The sequence below is a fragment of the Lutra lutra genome, chromosome 5 (assembly GCF_902655055.1).
Source record: "Lutra lutra chromosome 5, mLutLut1.2, whole genome shotgun sequence".
In the NCBI taxonomy this organism is placed as follows: Eukaryota; Metazoa; Chordata; class Mammalia; order Carnivora; family Mustelidae; genus Lutra; species Lutra lutra.
In genome coordinates, this window is record NC_062282.1 from 78430983 (window position 1) to 78444765 (window position 13783).

General features: G+C 56.5%; 1 protein-coding gene across 1 annotated transcript in view; it reads left to right on the plus strand.

Moving 5' to 3' along the window:
- Nucleotides 1-915: 915 nt before the first annotated feature.
- Nucleotides 916-13783, plus strand: part of PSD2 (pleckstrin and Sec7 domain containing 2) — a 124560-nt gene continuing 111692 nt past the window's right edge. Inside the window, exon 1 of the mRNA XM_047730936.1 lies at nt 916-962. The gene's annotated coding sequence lies outside the window, so the exon portion shown is untranslated. The remainder of the gene's footprint in view (nt 963-13783) is intronic.

A 13783-nucleotide genomic window follows, 5' to 3' on the forward strand; every position in this document is an offset into this window, starting at 1 on the left:
AAATGTAAATTAGATAATTAAAAATGAATGCCCGCTGCTTGACACTATTACCTCTTATTAAAAGTTATGAGAGATGGACCTGGGAGAGGTGGCAGGTCGGCGGGAAGCATCTGATAGGGATGGGGGCTGCGAAGGACTGCCTACTGGAGCTGTTTTGTCTTTGGAAGAGTCAGACCTAGGGGATGGTTCTGCGTGGTCTCTGGAGAGTTCTGGGGGTACTGGGACCAGAAGCCTGGGCATGGGCCTATGTTCTGAAGACTGTGGGTCTCTGGGTCAGTTCCTTCCCCTTGACAAGCCTCAGTGTTTCCTCAACTATAAAAGAAGGATAATAACAAAACCAACCTCCCACCACTGAAGCAGGGGTGATGTGAGATAACATCTAGAAAGCACCCAGCCTGGGCCTGGCACATAGTAAGTGTTCACTGAATAGTTGAGATGAAGAGAATACCATCACTACCAGCATTGGGAGTCTCTCTCAGCGGCAGGCCCTGAGAAGAGGACTTGGCAGGCAAAAGCTTCGACCCAGGTGGCCCCTGTTAGCAGCGCAGGGGGAGGGTACTCTTATCCCTACTGCGTTAGATGAGGAAAGCAAGGCCCGGGTCAGGCGAGTAAGGGATCCAGGATCACACACCCTATGAGGTAAGTGGCGTTGTTTATTATTCCAAGGTCACAGAGGAACCTGAGGAACAGTACTCTGCACACAGTGCTCTGCTTCCCAAACTTCACATGTTACATCGACTCCTTTCTTTTTTTGTGCACCTGCCCTGTGCTCCTGGTCCAGGTCTCTCTGGCCTGAGGAAGACGGCAGGAGAGGCAAGACCCAAAGGAGTATTCCAACCAGAGCCAGAGTCCAGAGAATACACAGGCCTGGGAAGGGGGTTCTGAGGACTCCCCGGGGTGGGGGGTGCGATCTGGTTCAGTATCACAAGAGAGTGGAAGACACTGGAGGATGGGCCAAGCAGGTAACAGGACCAGCCCCAGCAAAGGCTGGGAGGCTGGAAAGCCGGCGGACAGGCCTGTGGTGGGCTGTGGAGGGTGCACGACGAGGGGGTGGGAACACGGAGCGGGTGAGTCACCGTTTCTGAGCCAGGCAGGCGGCTGCTGCGGAGCGGGGGGCGCATTCCTGGCTGGCAGGGCGGCCGGCACTAATGTCTTTCCCACATGGCCCCGAATTCCCGGCTCTCGGCACGATCACACGGGCGAGGCGCTCCCGCGGCCACCCCCGCCCCAGCTGCCTCCTTCCCACAGAGAGGGGAAGGGGGAGGGAGTGTGGTGAAGGCGGGCGGAACTGGCCTCTCCCGGGAGGGCTAGGGGTCTGGGGGGTTCGGGCTCGGCCTCCCAAGGGGCCTGCGCTCACCGCGCCCCCTGCGCCCTGCGAGCCACTAACTGGGCGGTTTTAATCAAAAGAGCCGGGCTGGGCCTGTGAAACGGAGGCGGGGGCGGCGGAGGGAGGTGCGGGCCGGCCGGGGTCCCTGGCCACCTCCTGCTTCTCTGGGCCCCGTTCCCCCACCCCCTCCCGGAGAGGAGCCCTGGCGGAGAACGAGTGTCGCTGCAGGGCGCCCTGGCCGACTGGCGGCGGGACCGGCGGCGACTCCGGCAGCCTCCGATTGGACGCTATCTACACCCTCCCCTCCTTCCTGACCCTTGGGCCCTGGCTGGGGTGGGGGACTATCGGAGGCTGCTGTGCATCCGGTGGGGGGACTGGGGCGGGGGTTCCTGGAAGAGGCCACACCCAGGCCCTCATTCTGTAGGGCGGACAGCTCTAGCTCAGACGGAGGGGACTGTGAGCCACTGCTCTCCCACGCAGCCCCTGTCGCTGGGCCAGGCCCCTGGGGGGAAACTGAGGCTGCGAGGGCAGAGGGGCCCACCCAGAGCTCCCTGTCTGCTGGGGAAAGTTGGCGGTTGTCCCTCCCAGCTGGGCTCAGAGGCGCTAATGAGAGTTAAATGTGGGGCGTGAGTCACCTCTGCGGGGGGTGGGGGGGCTGGAACCACCCCCAGATGTGGATCCTGGGTGGAATGGAGATTTGTCCAGACCATTCAGCCTTTCCCTCACTTCCCTGTGCTTTCTCCTCTACTCCTTGGTTGATGGGACATAGATTCCTGACCTAGAAGATCGGGCCCTGTCACCTGGGTCAACCTTTTAGGCATGGAGGGCTGCCTTAAGGAGTAGGATGGGTGTGCGGGTCAGAAACTATGGAACCTCAGGGGAATTCCAAATCTCACGATGGGGTCCAGCACCCCAGGACTTGGGGTTTGACCAACACCATCAACACCAGGGATTGTCTAGTGGCTGTGAGCTCTGGGGTATGGTGATGTATCTTGGGGTGAGGGGGTTGGGCAAAGGGCCGAGGCCACCCCGAAGGAGCCCTTCAACCCCCTGCGGCCCATCTGGCCTCACTCAGACCACCAGGCTCTGACCACACAGGGTGCCTGTCCCCTGCACCCCCCAAGCCCTGACCTTAGGCCAGCACAAGGGACTCCAGTCTACAGTCCTTATGGCTGGGCAGATTGTGTGTGTGTGTGTGTGTGTGTGTGTGTGTGTACATGCATGTACCCCTGTGACTGGGTCTATTTGTGCCGCTGTGTTTGTGACCAAATGTGCAGGTGTGTATATTTATGTGAGACTGACTGACTGTGTGGGTCTTGGTGTTGCAGGTGGCTTGAGAGGGAATGTGGGTTTCTGCATGTCTATATCTGTGTGTCCCCTCTATGTCTCTGTGTGGCTCTTTTTGTGTCAGTCTAGCCCCATCCACAGGATCCCTGGCTGGTCCTTGAGCACCTTATTACCCACCGCCAACACCACCACCACCAGGAGTCACAGGGTTAGGGAAGTGGATCTGGAAGGATGCTCTGCGGAGATGCAGTGCCGGCTGTTCCCAGAATGTAATGGCCTGGCTGGGTGGGCAGCACCAGGGGGTGGGCGTAGGCGTGGGCAGCCACGGGAGAGAGAGAAATGCGGACAGGGGAGGGCCCCTGCTCAGCAGTCCCCTCCCAGCTCCCTCTGCTCCCAGCCCAGCGCCTCCTGGCAAGAGCTTATTTGCATGGTATTTACATTTCATTTGCATCGCGTTCAATTAAAAACCTGACCAGCTCCCGCCTGCCTGGCGCTGCCTGCCCAGCCTGGTGAAAATGTTGGTTGGGCATTGCCTTCAGTCTTCCCACCCCCCCCACCCCCTCACCCCCATGGGTTGACTGATGTGGGAGGGGTCTTCCCCTCAGTGAGATCATCTAAGTCACCCATCCTAGGAGTGAAAGGACTGGAAGTACAAATGGAGAAATTGAGATCCAGAAAGACTGCCGGGATCTCCAGGCTAAGGACCAGTCTTGGAAAGAGCTGGAAGAGTTTAAGTAGTAACAGCTGCCCTTTATGGAAGAGTCTCTGTGCCAGGAGTGGCGCCAACACCTGGACACAATATCTCATTTGCTACGTGTTTCGGTCAGGCCTTGCATGATTTCCATTTTACAGATGAAAACACTAAGGCTGGAGAGGGCAAGCCCAAGGTCGCTCAGCTGATCCAGAATTGAAATCTGTCAGTATGACTTTCAAATCCGTGTTCCAGATCCTGAGCATGACTGCCAAAAGTACAGTACACTCCTCCTGGTGAAGCAAACTCATTAGCTCCAGAGTCCTTAGTTCTAGGACAAGCTAATGCAGATTTCACCCTAACCTGGGGGCTGGCCCAGTTGTTGCTCATTCTGTCGCTTCCTTACACTGACAGCCTTGCCCATGCCTGGCTCCAGGGTACAACAGTCTCCTGGTAGAAGTCTTTCCTGGCACCGGGCCACAGTCTTGACTGTTGCAAGACTGCCCTTTTTGGCAATCAGAGCTGGTGACTTTGTAAAAGACAATTAAAGACCCTGATTATAAAACCAACTTAGGGGGAAACTTAGAGCCGGGCTAAGGGTGAAGGATGGGTAGAGAGATCAGACTGGCCTATGGAAACATCAAAGGCACCCGAGCAAGCTTCCACAGTGAGAACCCTCAAGGCCTCTCCTGAGCTGGATTGGGAGTGTTCTTGGATCCCCTCTCACCTGACCACAGCTCAGCTGGTGGATGTCATCTACACACGTAGGAACTGGAACTGGGGAAAGTAGAGTTTCTCAGGCTGACAATGGAGGTGTGATCCAAGGCCCAGAATCCAGCCCTGGACCTGGGGAGCCCCGGTGTTGACAGGCCCCAGTGCCCTCCATGCAACAGGGACCATCTTTCCCTTCCCCCACCACCGTTAGGGCTCTAGAGGGACTCCACTTACCCTGGTCCTGGGGGTGGGGGCTGGCCAATCAGCAGACACTTGCCCTGCATCCAGTGATTAGTTCAGAGACCATACATGACCTGCCCTTGGCCAATTTGGTTGAATCCCAGGATTTGGGTTGGAATTATTGTGGGGGGCAGCAGGGTATGATCTGGTAGTGTGAGAATTTGAGAGCTATCCATGAATGAGTCCAGCAAAGGGAAACTGATCCTTGTATTTGAAGCCAAACTCCTGCTTGACCCTCAGAATGAACCACTAGGTTCTAATTTTGCTTCAGCAAGTGTGTGTGGGTTTTTGTCCCTTGCGACCTGAAGTTCTTACCATTTAGCACATGCCTTGCCCGTTTCTGCCTTGATGCCTTTGCTCATGCGTTTCTTTGCCTGGAGTGCCTTCCTCTTTTTTTTTTTTTTTTTTTTAAAGATTTTATTTATTTATTTGACAGAGGAAGATCACAAATAGGCAGAGAGAGAGAGAGAGAGAAGCAGGCTCCCCGCTGAGCAAAGAGCCCAATGCAGGGCTTGATCCCAGGACCCCGAGATCTTGACCTGAGCTGAAGGCAGTGGCTAAACCCACTGAGCCACCCAGGTGCCCCTGGAGTGCCTTCCTCTTGCTCTCTCCTGACTGGTCATGGCTGTGTGTGAAGGTCCAGCTCACCTCTTCTCTGTACCCATCTTTCCTGGATGCAACCTCCTGGGAGTGTTATCTGCAACTTCTGACCCCCAGCCCGACACTCAGTGTCATGCTTATTATTATTCATAATGACTGCTATGCTAATTCCCTTTTCCAGGGCTTATGTCTCATTGCCCCAAAGTGGATTGTAAATTCCTAGGGAGAGGAGTGATATGTAGTACAGTAGTCAGACCCTTGGCTTTGGAATCAGACAGCCTCAGCTTAAATTCTAGCCCATCTACATGATCTTTGAACCAGTCCCTCCCCCTCTGAGCCTTAGTTTCCTGTTCTATAAAATGGGGATGTTGTGAGGATTGAATGAGTCTACAGGAAAAAAAATTACTTAGCACGGTCAGTTCAGAAATGTTTACTGCACGCCCACTCTGTGCCCAGAACTGAGGGTTCAGCCATGAAACCCCACAGTTGTGGCCTGGTCGCTAGGCCTCAGAGCAGCTGGGGGTGGAAGTTGGGGCAGTGGCCCCAGCCACAGCAACCAATCAGGAGAGTGGGGGCCATCCTCCCCAGTCTGCTGGCACTTCTTTCTGTCCACAGCGACCACCCCCCCAGCCCCTTTTCCTTCCAGGGTACTGGGGGCCCTCGGTAGGGGGAGGCCTGGTCATCCCCTCTCCCTTCTTCTCCCCTCCCTGTTGTCCCTTGGAGCCTGTGCTGCTCAGAGTTAATCTCCTCGCCCGTCAGGGGGTGACAGGAGGTGTCTGTCATTCGGAGCCGAGGCCGTCAGCCTTGCTAGCTAATTGGGGCGCAGGCGCCGGGAGCACGGGAAATGGCCGGAGGGAAGGAGCAGCAGGAATGAGGGAAGGGAGGCTGCCCTCACCTCCTTCCCACCAGGCTTGGGGCTGATACACAGGGTTCCTTAGGGGAGGGGAAGGCCAATCAAAGGAGGAAGGGGCTGTGGGATGGGGACTCTGTAACCTTGGGGATACTGCTATTCTTCTCTGGGCTTCTTCTTCTTATTCATAATGACAACAGCTAGCCTTTATTGAGCAATTACTGTGTAAATCACTTCCCAGCATGCCTGCCAAAAGCCTCCAATGGTTTTCTATGGCTCTTGGAATTAAAGCCAGACTCTTTCCAAGGTCCTAGAGGATCCCCATACCCAAACCTCTGCCCTTCCTGCTCCCTCTCTGTAGCCATAACAGCCTCCCCACAAGTACCTCCTCCCACCTCAGGGCCTTTGCACTTGCTGTTTCTGTTCCATGGAACACCCTTCCTCTCCCTCTTAGCATGATTGACTCCTCCTCATCCTTCAGGTCTTGGCTTAAACGGCGCCTCAGAGACAAGGTTCCTGAGCTCCTTATCCAAAACCCAGCCTCCCCTATCACCTTTTACACCGTCACCCTATTACATGATCTTAGTTATACCTTCACAGTGTTTGTGATGATGTGAAATCCTGTCATTTACATATTTGTGGTTTACATTCGTTCTCTCTCTCTAGAATGGAAAACCCTGGGAACAAGGGACCTTGTCCCTGCGATTTACTGCTGAAACCCCAATGCCTAAAACAATGCCTGGCACATGGGAAGGCACTCAGTAGATAGTGAGGAAGTAAATGAAATTCAGGCATCTTATTAAGGACTTCATTCAACGTACTTCTCACCAGATTCTTAGAAAGTACATATTATTTCCATCTGAGGTGAGGAAACTGAAGCTCAAAGAGAGTCTGTGACCTTAAGTTCTGATAACTGGAGTTGCTCCAGGACTGTGACCCTAGAGATATAAGGGCTGTGGTGATGACTTTGAGGCGCTCTGCCAGCCCAGTCCCTCAGCTGAGCATAGGCTAGTGATGGGGGCATGCAGCACAAGGAGAAGAGGCAGGGGGCTAGGAGAGGCTGCACCAGCACAGAAAGTTCTGCTCAATTGAGGGCAGCCTTGGGTACCTCTCCTGGGTATGGGGGCTTAGTCCATTCAGGCTGCTATAACAAAAATACCACAGACTGGTGTTTACTTTATTAACAATCACTTTATTCCTCACAATTACGGAGACCAGGAAGTCCAAGATCAAGGCGCTGGCAGATTAGGTGTCCAGTGAAGACTGCTTCTCCGCTCATAGTTGGCTGTCTTCTTATGATGTTCTCTCATCGTGAAAGGGACTAGGCAGCTCTCTGGGTCCTTTTCATAAGAGCACAAATCCCATTCATAAAGCCTCCACCCTCGTGACCTAAACACCTTCAAAAGCCTCTACTTCCTAATACCATCACACTGGGGGTTAGGATTTCAACATACAGAGTTTTGGGGGATACACACATTCAATCTGGTACAGAGGTAGAGCCCAACAGGCTGTGCAGTGTGGTGGGTACAAGGAGCTGGTCGTGCATGGGGAAACTTCTCACAGTACTGGCACTCTCTTGCCCAGGGGGCAGGGGTGAGGTATGAGCTGTAAGTTAGGGGGGGCAGGTCAGGCTTCTCAAAGTCTCTTTCTCCCATCCTACCTTGTATGCCCCTTCCTGCCTGGCAGAGTGCTGACTCCTGGGCCTGGCACCATCTGGCCCTCGCTTACCTTCCCCTTCTCCTCTTTCCCTGCTGTCCCTGACACCTTAAAGCAACCTGTGCCCACCTGCCTTTAGTCATTGTCTTGTCACTTTCTCTCCCAATCCTTTGAAGCACAGCCCCCTGTGCTGCCTTCTCCAGGCAGGCCCCCAGGGGAGTGTTTGTGCGGCAGTTGCTGTGGGTCTGATGTCTGCCAGGCTATCAGCGTCCTGGGACATGCTTAGCGCCCATCCCATTGTGGCACAGAGCCCCTCAGTAAGCATCATGCTGCCTCCTGTCCATCCGTGGACCCCAGATGAGCCCACCATTCCAAGTTCCCTGGTTTCTGGTTCCGCTCCAGCTTCTAGGTGCTTCCAAGCCTGAAATCGCAACCTGGAGGGGGGAAGGGACATGTTGGACTGCAAGGTGTTTCTGCAAATCAGTCTTCGACTGCTGACACTTCATAGCCAATCAGACCTCCAGACACGCCTTACAGTGATGTCTGGGTCCAAAGAGGGCAGGTTATTGGCCTTTCTTCACTCATGTGGGTCATGCCTCCGGAGCCAATCACAGTGACTCCCTCCTCCTGTGTTTCCAGGTGGGCATCTCTCAGGAGGTCCCAACCTGGTGAAAGGTCCAGGCTGAGGCCAGGCTGTGCATACTCTCCCCACTCCTCCATGATCCGAGTCACAGCTTTCCTCTGTCTGGTCCTTGCTACGGTCCCATTCCTGGTATCTAGTTCTTCCTGTCCCTGGCCTCCCCTGGAGGAGGGAGGATCCCACTGGGGGGATAGCAGCAGCCCTGCAGCTATGCCTCCTCTCCCTTCTCCTCCACCTCTGTCACCACGCAGCAGGCAACCGACCCCAGATGTTTCCTGGTGCGTGGCTCTCTGTATGTGTGTATACCTGCTCTTGCGCATGTGCATACACATGTGTCTGCCACTGGCTCCCCTGCCCTGACCCACTACTCTCCCAAGGAAAGGATGGAAGGGGGGTGGGGGATGAGGGCAGGCAGGAATCTTCCCATCCCTGTCCCCACAGCATTGGAAATAGACAAGCTTAGGTGGACCCTAATTGGGAACCCTCAACCCCCACCCCCTGTTCTGGATCAGTAGGTGTGTGTGTTGGGGGGGCACCAAGAGGGGGATAAGGGTACCAGGGCCTGGCCTCTGTGCCTTTTAAAGTACTGTGAACAGCATGTAAAGCAGATGCAAATATTATGCAAACTAGAACTTTTCTTTTTCTAGTCAACAGCTCTGACAGACTCTGAAATGGGCTACAGGGGGCCCAGAACCCAAGGGGAGGTATGGAAGTGAGGGCAGCCATCATCACTGCTCTGTTGAGAGCATGCTCTGTTCAAGCAGTACCTGAGCACCTCCTGTATACCAGGCAGCAGACTATATGGTACACTGGACTCCGGAGGATTCAAATGAAGACTAAGGCATACAGGGAAGTTTAGGGACGTGAGAACAAAATCCAGCTCCACAGGACTTTGACTGAAGACCTTTCAGAGACATCCTAGCATCTATCTATCTATCTATCTATCTATCTATCTATCTATCTATCTATTTTTAGAGTGGGGAGAGGCAGAGCGAGATGGGGAGAGAGAATCTTAACAGGCTTCACACCCAGCATGGAGCCCAACACGGAGTCCAACACTGGGCTCTATCTCACAACGCTGAGATCACAACCTGAGCTGAAACCAAGAGCTGAGCCGAAACCCAGGCGTCCCAAGACATCCTAGCATTTAATAGTATGTGAGACCAAATAGCAGAATGGTTAAATTCTCCTGTTCTGGCCTCTGCTAGGCCTGGGTTTGATTCCCAGCTCCACCACTTAACTTGGCTGTGATCTCAGGCAAGGCACTTGACCTCTGTAAGTTTCTGGTTATTTGCTCATAACTTGAGAACAGTAATAGTACAGACCTCACTGGGTGGTCATGGGGACTCAGTGACATGTACGGAACAGGACCTGGTGTCTCGCCATGTTCCCCCAGGGGAAAGTCTCCATAAAGGGGAGTTGTGATTATAGGAATGGCTTCCCCATGGGAGCCTCCCACCCCTTCTTCACCCTTTCCTGCCCTGCTGAGCTCTTAGAGCAATAACCAAGCATCTGTCTGGGGGCAGGGCTTGGGTCTGCTTCTCTCTGTCCACAGCAAGCCTTGTCTAGAGGGTCACTCAACTGACTGAATGAATGATAATTGAAAGGTGTCAACATCTCAGGCAGAGACAGGGAGGGCAGGCCAGGGTTGAGACCATTGAGGGGTTCACAGGGTAATCCCAGGGTGGTGGGCTGGGGTACTGGGATGCAAAGGGATCCCCAGCAGTCACTCTAGTGAACAACCACTGGGTGAGTCTCTTTCTAATGATCCCCACCCCCTCAACTTCCCTCCAAACAAAGGTGTTGGAGGGGGGAGATGGGAGGAGGCAGAGCTTCTGGTCTCAGCAAGTGAAAACAAGGTCAGAGGTTGGGTGGAAGGCTGAGGGATCTTTCTGGTTCAAAGAGGTAGGTGTATGTGTGTGTTGTGGGGTGGGCCTGGGGAGTTGTTCAGGTCAGTGGTGGTGCGTAGTAATCCATACTAAGCCAAAATTTACTGAGAACCTAACATCCAGTAACATGTCCTCCACCCTCCCTTGCTCCCCTCCAACCCCATTATCTTTTTCTTCCTCCCTGCTTCTACTTTTGCCTTCCTCTGATCTATACAATAGCCAGAGGGATCTTTTAAAAATTGAAGTCAGACTGTGTCACCCCCAGCTTAGAACCCACCAAAGGCTCCCATTGTACTTTGCATAAACTCTGACCTCTCACCTGGTCTTCGAAATCTGGCTCCCCTTTGGGCCTAAGGTCATGCCCAGAGGGTTATGTTCAATACCCTCTCCTTTGCCTGGCTGGTTCCTCCCAATCTTTCAGGCCTCCGTCCAGATTCACCCACTCCGAGAGGCCTTTTGACCACCATAGCTAATATGGTCCCCTCCCTGAAGTCGGTCTCACGTGACCTATTTTAATATCTTCATGGTTCTCCAGACTCTTTGAAATGATCTTGTTCAACTGTTTACTTGATTATGGTCTGTCTCCTTGAATTAGAATGTAAGTTCTGTGAGTCTGGGGATGAAACTATTTTCTGTTGTCTCCCTAAACAGTGCTGGGCACTTAGCAGGCACTCAAAAACAAAAAGCATCTGAAAGGATGTGTGATCTGGATCAAGAAGTCCTGGCCCCTCTCTACCTCAGTTTCCTTTTTCTGTTGGGTTATGCCTCACTTGGCTCAGCCTCCCCAGGAGTGCTCTGGGTGAGATCAGAGATGGCAAAAGTCTCCCTCCCGGGAGAGAGGATGCGATGCCCGCCTGAGGATGAGGTCAGGCGGGCACTTCCCCGCTGTGCAGGAGGCCGGCAGAGCCGGAAAGATCCTCTTGGCTAGACCCCCTGCCCCAGGCCTGGGATCCTTAGACGTGCAGGGGAGGGCGCGCAACCCCTGCCTCTGTTGGGAAGCGCCTCCCGGTGGGGCCTCCTCTTTTGCCCCCCCTCCCCGGGGAGGCAGGTGGAGCTGCGTCTTCATCTTTGTTCCCATCTGGAGCGCGTTTGGCGCGGCGTGGCGGGGGCGGGGCTGCGCCCCCGCGGTGCCCGGAGAGACGGGCCCGCCCGCTTATCTGATCTGCGGCTAATTGAAACTCCCTGCTCGCGAAGGTCAGCTCGGTCCCCTGACAGCTGCCGAGTCGAGCCGGGCCGGATGGAAAACCCGGGCTGTGCAGGGCCCGGCGGGGCGCGGCGGGGAGGGGTTATGGGGGGCTGCTTCTGCGGCAAAGTAGACAAAGGCGGCCCCTCCCTCCTCGCGCGCGCTGCTGGGGGTCCCAGAGGTAGCGGCCTGCGCCCTCACCCAGCGGGTCGCTCCGGCCGGGTCACATGGCCGAAGGCCACAGAGGGAGGGGGGGCGCCCTTAATCCCTACGCGCCCGCCCACCCCGCTCCCACGCCGGGGCCCCGTCTGGGGTCTCTGGGAGAGTCACCCCCAACTTCCTGCCCCTACCCCGCCTCCACGCCCCGGCTCTGAGACTTCCTGCCTCCCCGGCTCCGGGCAGCTCTGGCTGTGGGAAGCCGGCGGGGCGGGGGCGGCCCGGTCCCCTCCCCCTGCGCGCTCGACGGGGCGCTGAGGGTCCGGGAGGAAGTGTGCGCGGTGGGGGGCACGGCCTGGCCCCGGGGAGGCCATCCGGTGGGGCAGGTGCGGTCTTAGCCCTGGGAGGGAGGGCAGGCAGGCTTGTTGCTAATGGTGCTGCTACGGGGGGAGGGCACCACGGGGAGCCCCGTTTCCAGGGTTCCGGGTGCGGATGTGGCTAGCTTAGGAGACTCCAACCCCGCCCGCCGCGCCCTAGGCGGGCCCAGGCCCTGCGCAGCCTGCACGCGTTCCCTCACCGCCCACCGTTCAGGTCTAGGCTGGGGTGCTGGGAGCTTCCTGGGGGTAACTCCCAGCCTCCAGGCCGACCGCGCCCTTGAGCAAAGCCTGTAGGGCCTCGGCTTTACCGGCCTGAAAAAAACCAAAACCAAAACCCGAACCACAGCTACCATTTTTCAGAGACCTCTTGCAAAACATAGTGTTAATCGTTTAACGTACTTTGTCTCAAGGTTCAATTCCATTTTGCTGATGAGCAAGCTGAGAGGCAGAGAGGTTGTGACTTGCCCGAAGTCACATAGCTAGTAAGTCACCCAGGAAGGACTCGGTTGACTCCAGAGTTCCTAACCGCGGGTGGTCTCATTTTAGAGCTTTGGAGTTGTGCGCCTATATAGGTCGATCCCCCAGGGTATTCACTAGCGCAGAGCTGCTCGGCGGCGCCTTGCCGCACATGTTCCCATCTCGGAGCTAGGCACGTGTTTCTTGGCGCATTCCCGCGTGCTGGAGCCGGGGGACGGAGGCACAACAGCCTAGCGCGCTGGTGCCCAGGTGCGCGGTTCCCGGTAGGGACCCGGCAGAGTCATATGGCCTGAGCCGCGGGCTGACTGGAGCGGGGGCGGGGAACTCGGAGTAGAGTCCACGCGGGCCGCGGCGCCTGGGAGGCCGCAATCCGGGCGCCTGCAGCCGGCGAGGCGCGGGGTGACGCGCGGGGGCCCAGCTACCGTGACCTCCTCCGCGGTTTCCATGGAGACGATGCACTATAAATAAAAAAAAAAAAAAAAAAAGAGGAATTTCAAACCCGTTTTCTACGGCGCTTGGCGGGAGGGGGGGGGGGGGAGGAAAGCTCTCTTTGAATCGAGTTTCCCATTTCACCTTCCCAGGCGGTGGGAGCGCTTCCCCCGCAGCCCAGCCGGGAAATTGCCGCCCCTCACGCCGCGTGGCGCCCCCCGAGGAAGCTAATTAGCGCTGCCCGGGGAGCTGGGGACTGGGGACCTGGCCCCGGGGGGCCGGGTCCCGCCTCTTGGGGGGGCGCCTACAAATTGCCAACCCCCCCCCCCCCAACTCTCCCGGCGTGCACGCAGCCCTGCGCGGGCCGGGGCACAGGGCGCAGGCGGGAGGTCGCATCTGCAGCTTTGGCGCAATGAATCAGGCGCGGCCGCCGCCGCCGCCGCGGAGCGCGTCTGGCATCCGGAGTCTCCCGGGATCGAAAATAATTTGGGCAAAGCGGTGGGAGGTGTGTGCGCGCGCGCTCCGAGGGGAGGGCGGGGGAGCCGGCCGGGCGGGGTGCGCGGGGCGGGGGGAGGTGCCATCCGACAGCCCCGCTGTGGTGAGAACAGAGTTGACACTTCTTTCCTTTCCACTTACTGCGGCAAGTACGAAGAGGAAGTTTAACCCTCTCGCTGCTTGGCAGATTAGAGGCGTCGCGAGCGCCCTCATGAGGGCGCGCCAGGGTTGGGGGGCAGGTGTGTAGGCTCTTTTGAGACCAGTCCTTGCTGCCTCTTGGGTTCAGCATTCTGGCGTCCCAACTGAACATTCCCCAAGGCATCCTCCCCGGGGCTTTTCTCGATCCCTTCTCTTGTCTTCTCCAGATCTGGCTAGTGTCAGTGCTATGGCCTCAGTTTCCCAACCTATGCCAAAGGGTGGGGGTTCTTCTGTAGCAGTTTCCCTGGCTGGCGGTCCGTTTTGTGACCTTCTGGGTTGGGCACCGGGCAGAGGCAGGGGTGGGTGGTTAGGGCAACGGGTGCAGGAGTGGGAACCCCACCCTCCTACATCTCGCACTCGCACTCTGGGCGCCCTTCATCAAAATGGCCGGGTTCCTGTTTTTGCTTCTGACGGCAGAAATGTCACCGCTGCCGCTGCATTAAGCACACTCGGTGGGAACTCGGTTTGGCTGCAGGAGCTGGCGCTCAGCCCTGCCAAGCTGCCTGCTGCAGGGGGTTGGGTGGGCCGGCTGGCCAATTGGCCTGGCTGGGGTCAGCCTTTGTGTGGATTTCCA